At 35.0% G+C, this 13406-nt stretch overlaps 1 protein-coding gene across 1 annotated transcript in view; it reads left to right on the forward strand.

Moving 5' to 3' along the window:
* Positions 1–3949: 3949 nt before the first annotated feature.
* LOC113493028 (nephrin) overlaps positions 3950–13406 on the forward strand; it is a 214876-nt gene continuing 205419 nt past the window's right edge. The window contains exon 1 of the mRNA XM_026870802.1: positions 3950–5648. The gene's annotated coding sequence lies outside the window, so the exon portion shown is untranslated. The remainder of the gene's footprint in view (positions 5649–13406) is intronic.

Below are 13406 nucleotides of genomic sequence, written 5' to 3' on the forward strand. Positions count from 1 at the left end.
AAGGTTTGTTATGAACTTTATCATTTTATCCGATATAACTCTGAAATATCTAACTAATATGAATTTGATACGCCAGCCTGTGTGGGAAAACCTAAATTCATTTATTCAGTCATGCAAAAAATGCGTGTATACACGCTGTATAACATGGTCACAACACGATACAGCCGTGATACAGGATGTAACAAAAAAGATTTTGTCATTTTAAAACACGGGATGAAAATATAAGTTGCATATAAATGTCCAGCCCAAATACGTAGAACACTATTCAATAAACAAATCAGATTATAAAAGTATTTGCAAGCTTTATTTCTATTTGCAACCAATTTCAGTTTAGACTATTTTGTATGCATCAGGGATAGCTGATTAGAATCAAACAATGATGAGTAACTAATTGTGGTTTCTTTTAAACCGTTCAAGTGCTAGTTAGACTCGCGACACTGAGAGTTCAGAACAAATAGGCTAAGATACTCACTTTAATTTATTTGTCACCCAACAAAGTCGTGACCGCAAACCGAAGTTTAACCAAGATCTTTATTGACAATTTTTGTTAAATTTCGACTGTCCAGCTGTCACGGTTTATGAGCCTACAGCCAGGTGACGTACGGAAGAACTGCCTCAGTAGTAGGGTTCCGATTTTACCTTTTTCATGCGGACCTCAAATTCAAAAGACCAATTTCAAACATTTGTTAACAGCAAATAGATAGACATAGATCAAATACGTGCCTATAAAAATGTATTGATCTAAAGCTCACCAAATCAGAAGTAAACAGTTTCTTGTAACGTGTGATCTGATTGATGATCTCACGTCACGCATTATGAATTACGACCGAGCTTAGATAACATCAGACCCCATTACTTTTATGGCATACTAAAGGTTAATAAATGTCTCAGGTCATTATTAAAAGGACCATCAGTCATTAACCCCTCCAACACATTATGGAAGTTAATAAGTATAAAGTATTGAGCTATATCTATCAGATACTTTGTTAATGCCCTATCTTTAGTATACTCATGTTGTACTTTTTGTTTTGGTTGTACTATACCCAAGTATTTCGGTTGACGATCTCAACGACAATCCAATTACGAAGGTAGCTTATACTTAGTCTATTACTTTAATATAATAATGACGTCCCATACTGGACTCCAAATAATTTTCCGAGTAAATCAATTTGGTATGGCACGCAAGTAGGTACGGGACAGTACAGGTATCTTGCGGTGGCGACCAGTTCTGGTTGCTTTCCATATATTATTCAGGACGGTATCGAGCTACAGTCGCTGGGATATTAGGCGGCTGCCGAAATAAGGTGTGACATGACTTAGTGTAGCCTTGTCCTAACCAGAATAGATATTGTCCATGTTTATGGTGTCGTTCTCAGGGGAATTTCGTTATACTGGACGTCGATATCAAATGGTATTTTCCGAAATTATTATGTTTATTCGCGTTGTTGCCATTTGTGATTCTCGTTACGTTTTGCGGAATAAATATTGGTCAAAATAGATTTGGGTCAGCCCAATATTTGTGAAACTGTTTGATGATCACGAAAAGTAACGAAAGTAAAAAAAATATGCCAATTATTAGTTCATAAAAATAATGGTAAGACCATAACTGTTGGGAATTTGGGATAAGTTATGCCATGGCGGCAATTCAACAATAACTTCTTGAATTAGTTGGTGACGTGTTTATATCTTATGTGCTACACAATATAATAATCGTACAATCCACCAACAGTTTAAATCTGGAAGGTCATTACTCTCTCGCACACTTTTATTTGAACCAAGTACAATAAAGTGCATTGTTTTTGCGGCCGCCGGCAACGCACGTCACACCGCGGACACACTGAAATATTCTTGCCACCGCCGGCTAAATCAAATAGCTTTACGTGAATCTCTAACAATTAAATGTAGCTTTGGTATTAAATGGCTACGTTATATACAGCAGTAGTAACTCAGATTAATATGATGCTGTTAGTAGTATAGTGCTCTGCGTATTTACTCTGGTACACTTTCATTTTGGGTAGGATTGTTGCCATTCTAAACATCTACGCTAAAAGTAAATCTAAATCTAATCAACGCTTAAAATCTGGTTCTTTAAAATAGACTTTAGATAACAAGACTTTTAAACTGACTTAGAGAAGTAGTTAGCGGTTCTGTCCAGTGCGACACAATATTTACTACCATTTGGAGATTGTCATGAAGCCGAGACATGCTAGTGGCATTATATCTTGGTGTCTGCGTGGAGTGGCGACGCGTGTGTGACAACAGTTGACACTGAGATGTGTACTCTCCGTCACTGGGGACCACGTGTACTCTGCAGGTCACTTAGCATTAAATACCCTGAGAACTGGAACACTACATATTATGACAGATCAGTTAAACTTAGATCTAGTTAGAGTTCATATATTTAATAAATTATTTAAATAGTTACTCGTACCTAATTTGATTGATAAGGTTCAGATGAATCTTCAAAATATTGAAATTCCAACATGTAAAATAAAATAAAAATACTATGAACAAAAATGCAATCATGTGAAATTCATAAGAAACAGAGACAGACGCAACTATTTACTACAGTTTTGTGAATTAGAGTTGAATACGTACACGACTTGAACAGTTGCGGTACAAAAATATTCTTGTTATCTTGTATAATGCAAATAGTTTCACGAGAACAATTCAAAAGGATTTCCAGTAATTTATAACCGAGTACAATGTTAGTGCAGACAAAACAAACACTTATAATTTATGAATTATAGGAATAATACGTAGAGCTTGCCTATCCATATTTTTAGTAAAAGACTAAGAAATCAATGGAGTTACCAAGCCAGTCATAAATGAGGGTTCAAAACCTTTGTTCACATGAATCTGTGTATTTACTTAGCCATTCAAGTAATATAGTTGTCATAAAGATACACTACATAAAACCTTTTTACCGAATTTTATGGCAATCGTTCAGCTAGTTCAGTATGATTGAGTTATTTATTACAACATATGGAACTAGAAAACTACTCATAACAGCCGTAAAGCCGAAGATCGTAACCCTAAGCTGTACTATACCTACTATTTATAGTATAAGATTATTTTAAATTTCCAGTTCACGAAACGAAAGGCTTCGTATCTATTGGTATACTTTTTTTAATAGTGTTTAGATTTTGATAGACTTGTTTTATTACGATATCAATAAGTAATGACTTCTTATAACTGTCTTTAGCATTTAAACGCAAGACCATGAACTACGTGAGTCTAAAGGTTACAGTACACTTTTCGTAAGCGAAAGTGTATTAGCCAAACTTTTGCTAAATTATGTTGTTCCCCAAAATTACAATAACGAAAAATAAATATTCCAGGTTATTTATAAATAATGGCAAAAGATCGGTAACCTTTCCATTTTCAGATTTCATATTGCAAACATTACAACATGGACCTAACAAACAACTTACCTTTCAAAAATTATGAGTCAATAACAAATAATTTGGGAATCCAATAAGCAGTTTGAAACCTAAATAAAAGGTCGATATAGCTGAAATCGGAGTTTAATCCGGCGTCGTCCGGCGCGAGTCCGGCGCGCCGTCCGATTATAGCGCCGGACAGTGACGGATGACCTTATCACTATTTGACATAACTCTCGGAGCACGCGAATGTCAGCCGACTGTGCTTCTCACTATTTCAGTGGTTCAACTTGTACTATTCAAATGTACATAATGTTTTGATATTTATCAAACCACCTGTCTAGGCACTAATTAAATTAAAGAAATTAGTTTATTTTATCTATTTTAATAGACTACGTTTGGAGAATAGGTGTTAATGAGGAAATTTAATTATTGTTAATTAAATAATTTTATAGTTGTATTTGCCTTTTATCTTTTTTAACAGACCACCAATGATTAAATTTTTAACAGATCGAATTTTTGGGTAAAAACAAACATGAATATTTATTCTGTGCATTCAACACAACAATACTCTTAAAATGTTAAAATATTTATCTGACAATCACAAGCATTAAGTCCAACTGGCAATAAGAAAAATGTTATTCACTTTGTGAGCGCGGGTCCGGAGCCCGCGTTGTTTATCTGCGAAGTCTTTGTCTCATTTGTCATCCCATCGACATTAAAAGCGGCGATCTCCGGCTTTGTGCGCAACAATTCTAAGCACAGGTAAACTGGCTCTCAGCCGAGACACACTAATTTTTCATTCGCGCCGACGGGTAGCGGTATCTCTGTTTGCATCCTATTTACAGCTCCCTTGGACAGTTAAAAGGAGTCAAAGAAAAGCCTATCTTTTCCGTTTACACGTTTGCTGTGCTAACTTCGCCGGGGCATCGTCTGTGCATGTGTGCGTGTGCACGTACGCGCGCCGCGCTGCAGGCGTGCGCGTGTCGCGAACAGGGCTGCCACTGGCCTACTTTGGGCGCCGCGTCCGGGAAATGGGACGTTTGTGAAGATCCCTGACGCTAATTACAAGCTTCCTTTCACACGCCCGATGGAGCTTTTTCGAATGTTTATCACGTATTCCGTATGTCGCAGAGTTTCTTTGGAATTTGGGATTTGTTTAACGTTTTAATCAAGTTTAGAGCGGGAACCCTACGCGTATGTTTGTGTGTTAATGTGAGCGTCAGTGAGAGATGCTTTGTCGTAATGCACACAGCGTCATTAGAGCCGGCAAGTCGTGGGTGCACTCATAAAAATTTCATTTGTCAATCTGCAAGCACGGCTAGTGCGGGCGGAAGGCGGGAGTCGCCTCGTGTGCGAGCACTTACACCCACACACTGTAATATAATACAACAGTTACGAATACAGTTTTATAATAACGAACTGTTAAATAATTAATAATTAAAATGCTGTCGCTTTTCCAAGAAGTATTTTGCCCCAATCCAAATAATTTATTTTACTTGCTGATGGAAGTAAAACTCAGTATTGAACGAACAAAATTGCTACGATCGACATAATTAAAGTGACGCTGAAAATAGCTTTGATGAATATTATCGAATTATCCGGTTTCATATCTAATCTCTTCATGTTTTCGAAACTGAGCAAAATGTCAATCACTATCCGTGGGACGGTGCCTGCCTCAAGCCCGGATTAATTAATCCAAGAAAAAATATAGGCTATAATGTCAAAGTAACAGTGCCTACGTATTTATGTGGAACCATACGATGTTTGTTAGCAATGTGCAATTATAAATAAAGTAGAGATATAAATATTATCTATTATTATTGTCCTCGCTTATTAAAAATGGATATTTCCACAATATAAATAGGTTTAACATTTAAGCACATAATTGCCGCATTCCAGTACAAAAAAAACCGGGTTGAAAACATTAAAAAAATCGCGAATGATTAGTGTGCGCTATCATCTAACAATTCTACCAATCCGAACGGTCGAAATACTCTTTGACGCGGGCCGCAGAAGCTTGCGCGGCGCCAGTCAGTAGTCGCCGCGAGTTGGTGCGGAGCGGATGTGCCGCGCGCTGCTACACACCGCTTGCATATCGCAGCGAGTGATTTGTGAAACGAAAAAATAAAACAACACCGCAGTGAAAGTGCATGTGTCAGTGGATTATGATATGCATCGTGTTTAATGTGTATCACTAACGTGGATTGAAGGTACAGTGTTCGCTAATCCAGTAGTTTACTGTGTCGGCATCTCGTATCACAGGTAGGTGTAGATTTAATCTTAAATTAGAGAGTAATATGAAATTGTGATTACTCAAAATGGTGTTAAAAGCTTTATATAATCATACGCAAGTAATGGAAATTCGATTGCTAGCAGTTTCCTATTAAAATATCACGATGAGTATGCGGATTTTTACTATGCCTGTTTGAAAGGAAACCAACTTAAATAGCGAGCATGGGTTAACTACTTGCGGTCCCGCGGTGGGCGCCAATTTTCCTTGGGTCCCATGTTGGGCGCCAATTACTTTTTGCGCAAAGGCACATGCAAACTTAAAGAGAGTTATTTTGCTAAAAGGTTCAGATATACATTTTCGGCGTATGTTACGAGTTTACGACACAATTTAATTCTCTTAACATTGTAAAAGCCTTTTAAAAATAAATTATTTTAGGAGCATGCATTATCTAATGCCTTGTTAAACAACAAAAGCCTTCATAATCGAGTAAATAAACCTTTTACGTGTGTTTTAACCTGTATTACGTGCGTAAAAAGGTAGGGAACATCGTCAGTCAGAAACATTAAATGTTTAAGCGAATTATCAAAGTATTCGCTGCAACATTTGGCTTTCAATTTAGCTTTTTGGTATTTGGTTCGTCAGATTACTTTATGAGGGTGGGCTTACCTTCAATTCTCTCTGTCTTCGCGGATTTGGAAATAGAAGGAAGCATTTCGTGAACGTTTTTATCATTCTTATAATTTCATTTAACGGGAGAATTTTGGCAACTTCGTTTCTCTTGAATATTGTATGAAAACGTGACTTAACATTTAATGAATTTAATATCACAAGTTTTAGAGTTTATAAAATGTTTTATTCAGTTTAGAAACGAACTTTTTACCGTCCTAAGATTTTCTAGCTGAAATTATGATCCCTATAGTTTTATTTTTGAGACTTACTATGTAACTTGACAGACTGAGATATGATTTATATCCCTAATCATCAATATAAGTAAATTAATTTTAATTTTGTACTGTGTGATATTTGCCTGCAAAGGCATGGTAAAATTATTGTAATCTATACATGGGTGCAGCTTGGCAGAAACAATCGTGTGGCGTGTATAGTTAGGGGTTTTAAAATAACATCGCTACCCACAAAAAAAGATCACATACTTACTACGCATGTATAGGTCATTTTTATTACTTTGGTGAAAATACAAAATGTCTATTAATAGTCTCCTGTCGAATTACAGTGAAATAAAATATGCTGGAGTCCTTCATTATTCAACTTCGCAGCTATTTAATGTCATGGTGTGTGCTTTCAATAATTGATGAGACACTCGATGAGCCTTAAGAATAAGAACCTAAGAACGAGCCATTAAATTAAAATATTTGCGACTGTAGTTTTATGAATATGGATTATCTATTTTTTCCTATTTTGTAATTGAATAAGACTGTCGCAAAAATCACAATAATATTCATGATAAGCTCATTAAACATTCTCGTTTTTCTCAAGAGCCAATATTTTTCTCTTTATCTTTATGCCTGCAGTTTGAACTCCGATCATTACCGAACTTTAGAAACGTGTTTTAAAATATTTGATCAATTTATCCGATGTAACTTTTTCTTGAGCGCACAACGTTGTTCCGAAGTTCGGTTTTATGTAAAATGTGACCGGGGCAGTAGGTTAGCGAAACTTTTTAGCTACATTATGGTTATCGAGGATGATATTAATGCTGCTTTTAAATACTCACTTCGCTGGCGTGTTTGTTCGTTGAGATAGGTATTATAAAACCGTAAATGAATTAATTGTTACTGTTTTTGTTGAATTCGTACTAATGTGAAAACTGAATTGACTGCATGGATAGCCGAAAGATAAAAGTCACCGCTTAATTTTCTGTAGGTTCGCATGTCGTGGATTCGATTCCGCGAATTAGAACAAGCAATTGTGTGATTTACGAATGCTTGTCTTGGGTTTGGGTGTTTTCGAAATCCCCCGCGACACCCGGCTAATTTCTTAATGCGAAAGCGGTTTTGAAAAAAAAGAAAAAAATACATAATTATGTTCCTTTTTGCTGTTTAATTATTTGGGAAGCAATGATGTACAGGTGAGAACAAAGGTTAACCTAAAACAAAGAAGGGCCGTTAACAATTGTCATGTCTATGCACAGTATCATACACAAGCTCATCTTAATATTCTCGAAGACTATAGGAATACAAATGAAAACTATCCCTATTCACTAATTCAGGGAACATGGGCCTAGATTCGCATCCAGAATTCACGATCAAAGGCCCCTTGAGAACCGACCGCCTTATTAAAACAACATCGAAACGTTGATAGCTGTACGAATAGAATTATTATTTCTATTAATAACTCTTACAAATACCGAAGACATAGAAATTCACTTAAAACAAATCTAAAATATTTGAACAGAACTAAATTATAGTGAGAATCTCTTGAGCATGAATGTAGCATTAGAGTTAATTGGGACGTTTTGCCCGAAGACGCCGCTAGTTGTTAGTATATATGTACTAATTGGTTAGGAGAATATATTTAGTGATATTAATTGGACCCCATAGACAGGAGGCACAATCGCTAATATAAAGTGATCAATACAATGAAGGTTATAATTATTGCATTTTTTAAGAAAATCTAACTAAAAACCCGTCCATTTTCATACATTTTTTTTTATTATGATACTTTTCTTTCAATATTCTTCGTGCCTGCAAATTATGAGGATTTCATTGCAGATGTTTTAGGAAATTTATAATAACTTCACAGTAACAACTGTAAAGAATTTCATAGACTTGTGATGAAGTTGTCTCCTCTACGGCAATACGAATAAATATATCTTAAATATTCTTAGCAGAATAGTAACAAGAAATAATTAAATATTTTTGAAGAAAACAATGGAGATGAACGATAATATTAGTTATAAAATTAAAATTCAAGAATCCTAATTATAAAGTTTAAGTAAAACCTGTTTTTTTAGTTTGCTCGACTAAACTTAGCCTGATTTCATTGTATCGAAGAAATAAATAAATTCTGAACATCAGAACTTTACTGAATTTTCTATGAAACTTTCGCGACGGTAAAATTTTCAAGATTGTGAACATTTTTTTGTTTTACTTCTTGATCACGTATTCTCGCTCGGCGGTTTGAGGCTATTAGGGTTTGACCTTTGGATGAAACACTTAATTAAGTAGAAACTGTGGAAGGTATCTCAGTGCTTTGTTCGAAGAATACTATCTAGATTGATTTCATTAAATTTCCAAAACGATTAATCAGAAGTTTCCTAGAAAGACGACAATAAAGTAGACCTTAAATATACTATAACAATGCAGTATTTTTCTTTCTTCTAGATTTAGGTTATTTTATGAGCTGATTTTCTGTTTAAATTCTATATTCTATAATAACTATATAGAAACTGTCAGAATTAATTTTATTAAAAGCTGGCAGTCTTTTAAATAGTCGAGACGTCAGTCCGTCACAAAGCGTCAACTCTTCATTTTTTATTTGATCACATTGCCGTTGATATAATTGATCGGCGCTTTAATTAATGGACAACACTATTGGCCGGTTTACACGGGACCGATTAATCATTCTTCGTAATACTTTATAGCAAGTGTCATCGTGTTGTTTTCATTTTAATTTCGTTCATGGTTTTACAGTGAACGTCAGTTTTCTCTATATTGAATTTTGATAGTAGAGATATTACACAGAAAATTATAATTTTTGACGCATTTTATTGCTCATTTTGGCTTTTTCAGCTAGTCTCAGCGTTTTCAGCGTGGATGTCAACAAAACCCAAATTCTCTTCATTGATATTCCCAGGTATGAAGCACAATTTGATTTCAGGTCTCTATAGTAGTTAGCGCTAACTTCCTATGGACTCATAGGTATCTATGTCGATACGTGCACCGCGTATTTTGCCAGCTCTTATAAATAGGTCAACGGCACCATCTTCATATTGACTAGTCGAAGTCAGGGAACACACGAACCTAGATACGTGAAGTTATTTCGTAAAATAGTCGACAGTTCAGTTTCAAGACGACTTTTTGTTGTTCGAGATCTTATTACATTACTGGAGGGAATTCACTTCATTACTATTCAAATAAATACGTTTCAACAAACTTGTCTATAGTAAATAGGTTACACGGGAACAGGCATTTTTACTAAGCAGAATAATAAGATAGATACCGCACCCATCTTTTCAGAAACATGTTTTTTATTTCTTGGTTGTTAGAACTAAGCTCACACGTGTTTTAATTAAGCTATCAATGGATTCAAAATATCTTAAGGAAATGCCAACACATGAATCATTGATAGCCCAAAAATAACGAAGTTGAAATACATTTTCATCGATATAAGATATGTATATTGGCGCATAAAGTTAAGGGTCGCCATGATCGAAGTCGTGGCACCTCATCGATTACTTTCACAGCCAAGTTACACCGAACTTGTGGGATGTCAATAATTTCCCCATTCATATTACAATTCGAAAGTTCTCGAAACCTCGCCCGAGTATTTTTAACAAATATTTTCATTCGACTTCAAACATCACATCGGAGCCGAAATATACTAAATTGTATCGAGTACAATCTGGGAAATTGTAGCAAATATGTTTCCATGTTTTATTTTACTGTTAACCAAAATTGCTTGTTTGTATTTCACTTCAAAAACAGTTTTCGGAGTTATTAATATTTGATTTTCGTGCAATTTTCGTTTCGCATATTTCTGATATCTTGTGTGGGAATCAACTCTTTACTATGCAAATATTAATTAATTATAGATAACATGCATGTATGAGGGTGTATAGCTTCATTTGCAATAATAATGTCATGAGATTTCCGACCAAGAAAGTCTGTAGGTATATTGTTACGATTTTGAAGCCCAATGTGGATTTATAATAATAATAAATAATAATATGTATATACGGACAACATCACATACATTGTTCTGAACCCAAAGTTAGTTGATTAAGCACTTGTGTTATGGAATTCAGATACAACGAAGGTACCACAAACACCCAGACCCGAGACAATGTAGAAATGTGAATTTTTACATTGACCCGACCGGGGATCGAACCCGGAACCTCAGAGCTAGCGACACCTTGAAACCGGCGTGTACGCCACTCGACCACGGAGGTCGTCGGTTCAAAGAAGGTACATTCAAAGAAAATCCAAAAAAGGTTATGAAATAAGAAACCAGACAAATGGTGAAGTCACCAGTTTATTCAACTCATCTAAATTCTGCTCATTATCATTAAGAATCCAATTCGAAGCAGTTTTCTAAGCGATTTCATGAAGCACATTTGGGCGTGAAATCATTATAGTATTTACTTATCGATAGTAGAGACGTGGGAACGTTATTTGAATGTATTATGAGTATAACAGAACGACGCAGTTGAGCGTTAGATTAATCCTTTAATCCATCGATCGCTTATGCATTTTTCGTCGGATGGCTTTTTGATGACGTCAGCTCGTGCTGTCACTCCGCTTTTGACGATCGACTACTTCTTATGAATTTGATTCTAGTCTAGATTCAAACAATCTTTGTTTTAACTCCAAGCTATTTTTTTAACAATTTATAAATATTTTACCAAAAATTAAATCAGTGAAGTTTACGTCATTCATACTAAAATTATTATAGTCATTAGTGAAATATTTTTCATCGGAATTTCTTTACTTGATTCAAGATTTCCAAGAATCAGTTTCGTTTGCCATATGAAAGGCTAATTTCTGCTTAAAATTTTCTAGGAACGAATTAAAGGGGGAATTATTGTCTCTTCTATTTAACTTGCTTTAAGAGCATTTTGACAAGGACAGGTTTAATAAGCAACGTAAGCAGCAGTATTTGCCAACTGGCGAGGGAGCAACAACGTGACATTTTACATACAAATTTCAACATTCACAATCTCAAACAGTGACTACGACTTGCATGTCACGTTGGTGTTGCCAAATCCAATCATCAAATCAAAAATCATTTATTTGATTGGATTTGATCTCACGCGGCAGAAGCGACGTGACATTTTAAATACAAATTCCAAAGTTCTTTGTGTCAGACAATGACTTAGAAAAACATAATACCTGAAATACATTTCCCTAATAAGAGGCCCACTTGAGCACGGCCAGCTATATTAAGAGCACTCCTGTCAATTTAAGTAGCATTTTCATAAATCTAAAATGGTTTGAACATTGGTATTTTATGTTTTGGTTTTTGACATTCTAATCCTTCATTACTTGTAATAAAAGTAGATATTATTACCTGCGTTTTTTGCAGTTCCGTGACTAAACAGTTGAAACTTCTTTAATGTAGTGTGTGATAGCAAGACAGTATAATTTTTCTCAGATGATGAATTTCTGTTGATGTTATTACAACAAATTTTGAAATTAAAAGTAAAGGTCGCGGTAAAGCAATGGTTGTTAGGCCATACAGTTCTATTTAAGACCCTCAAATTTATTTGTAATCCAACCAATTTGTTTTTGTTACGCCTATCGTTTTAATAAAATGTTTAAGTAAAATAAATCACGTAAATCGGATCAAAAAATTACCATTAATTAATGTAGACATATTAAAAAAATCGTCCAAATTGAGAACATCTTCGTTGAAGTCGGTTAAAAGGGGAAAAAACCCAAATTCTAGCCTAAACACTATGTATAAAAACAACAGCAGCGTGTTTGGTTGTCACCATGTCTAATAAAGTCAATTTACTCCCGTAATGTTTAAATTCACAGGCACACGTGCATGCTACTGACTAGTTGAGAACTTTTCAAATCTAATATGGTTTGATACACAAAAGTTCGGGAACTAAACAGCTGAACCTATTTGTGTGCTGCGACTTTACCAGTGTTAGACGTGGTTTTATTAACGAAACCAAACGCACGATGCATTCACTGTATTTTATTTTTAGTTTGTTGTTTTGATAGTTTATTATGTTATGGATGAAAATAAAAAAAAGACATTCACGATGGTAAAAATTGGCCCGAGAGTCATCCAGAATCTGTTAAATTTTTAGATAGTGCATAAATTACATTGGCATTTTTCAGCCAATTATCCATTAGTAACAACAGGAGGTTTTTTTACCAATTTTATAATAAGTATTATGGTTAAAAATTATAACAATTTTCAAGGCTGGAATGCGAGTAACCCGCTGACTCCACACAATAGCTTGCATTGTATTTCACTCTCAGACACTTGTTTGACTTTGGTCGGCCGTTTTGTTCCACGATAAAGTTTTATTGCTTTAATTAATGTGGAATCCCTTATCCTACAATTAATTGCACGGATTATTTGGAGTGCCTCAAGAGATACCTGATATTAATCTTAATGAACTTGCCTTTTACACACAGGCTGTTTTATCTTTATTTTTGTTTATAACTTTACATAAAACAAAGGTATTATCCAACTGACATACTGTATTATGTGTTATTATCACAAGAACTGATTTATGTCTTGCGTAGGTATAGGCAGCTGTATTTTAATGCATGGAGTAACAAATTAACTCATTCCAAGGGTTTTGTACACAAAGGGTAATAACGGCCTTATTACTAAGGCTGTCTGTCTGTCCATGTAGTTGTATGCCGTCCATTTGCCAGCTATTTCTCCAGCTAAACAGTTCAAATTTGAGACAAATTGTGTATTTCTGATGATAACAACAATTAAAATCAAAATCGAGGACGTTAAAGTCATAAATTTAATGAAAGACCATTTTCTTTGAAAGTTCATTATGAGCTCTCAAGTGTCGCGAATCGATTTTTACGTATTCAAAACGAATAGATATCCAAACAAGGCAAATAACTTCGCCT

This window comes from Trichoplusia ni, chromosome 4 (assembly GCF_003590095.1).
Source record: "Trichoplusia ni isolate ovarian cell line Hi5 chromosome 4, tn1, whole genome shotgun sequence".
Classification (NCBI taxonomy): domain Eukaryota; kingdom Metazoa; phylum Arthropoda; class Insecta; order Lepidoptera; family Noctuidae; genus Trichoplusia; species Trichoplusia ni.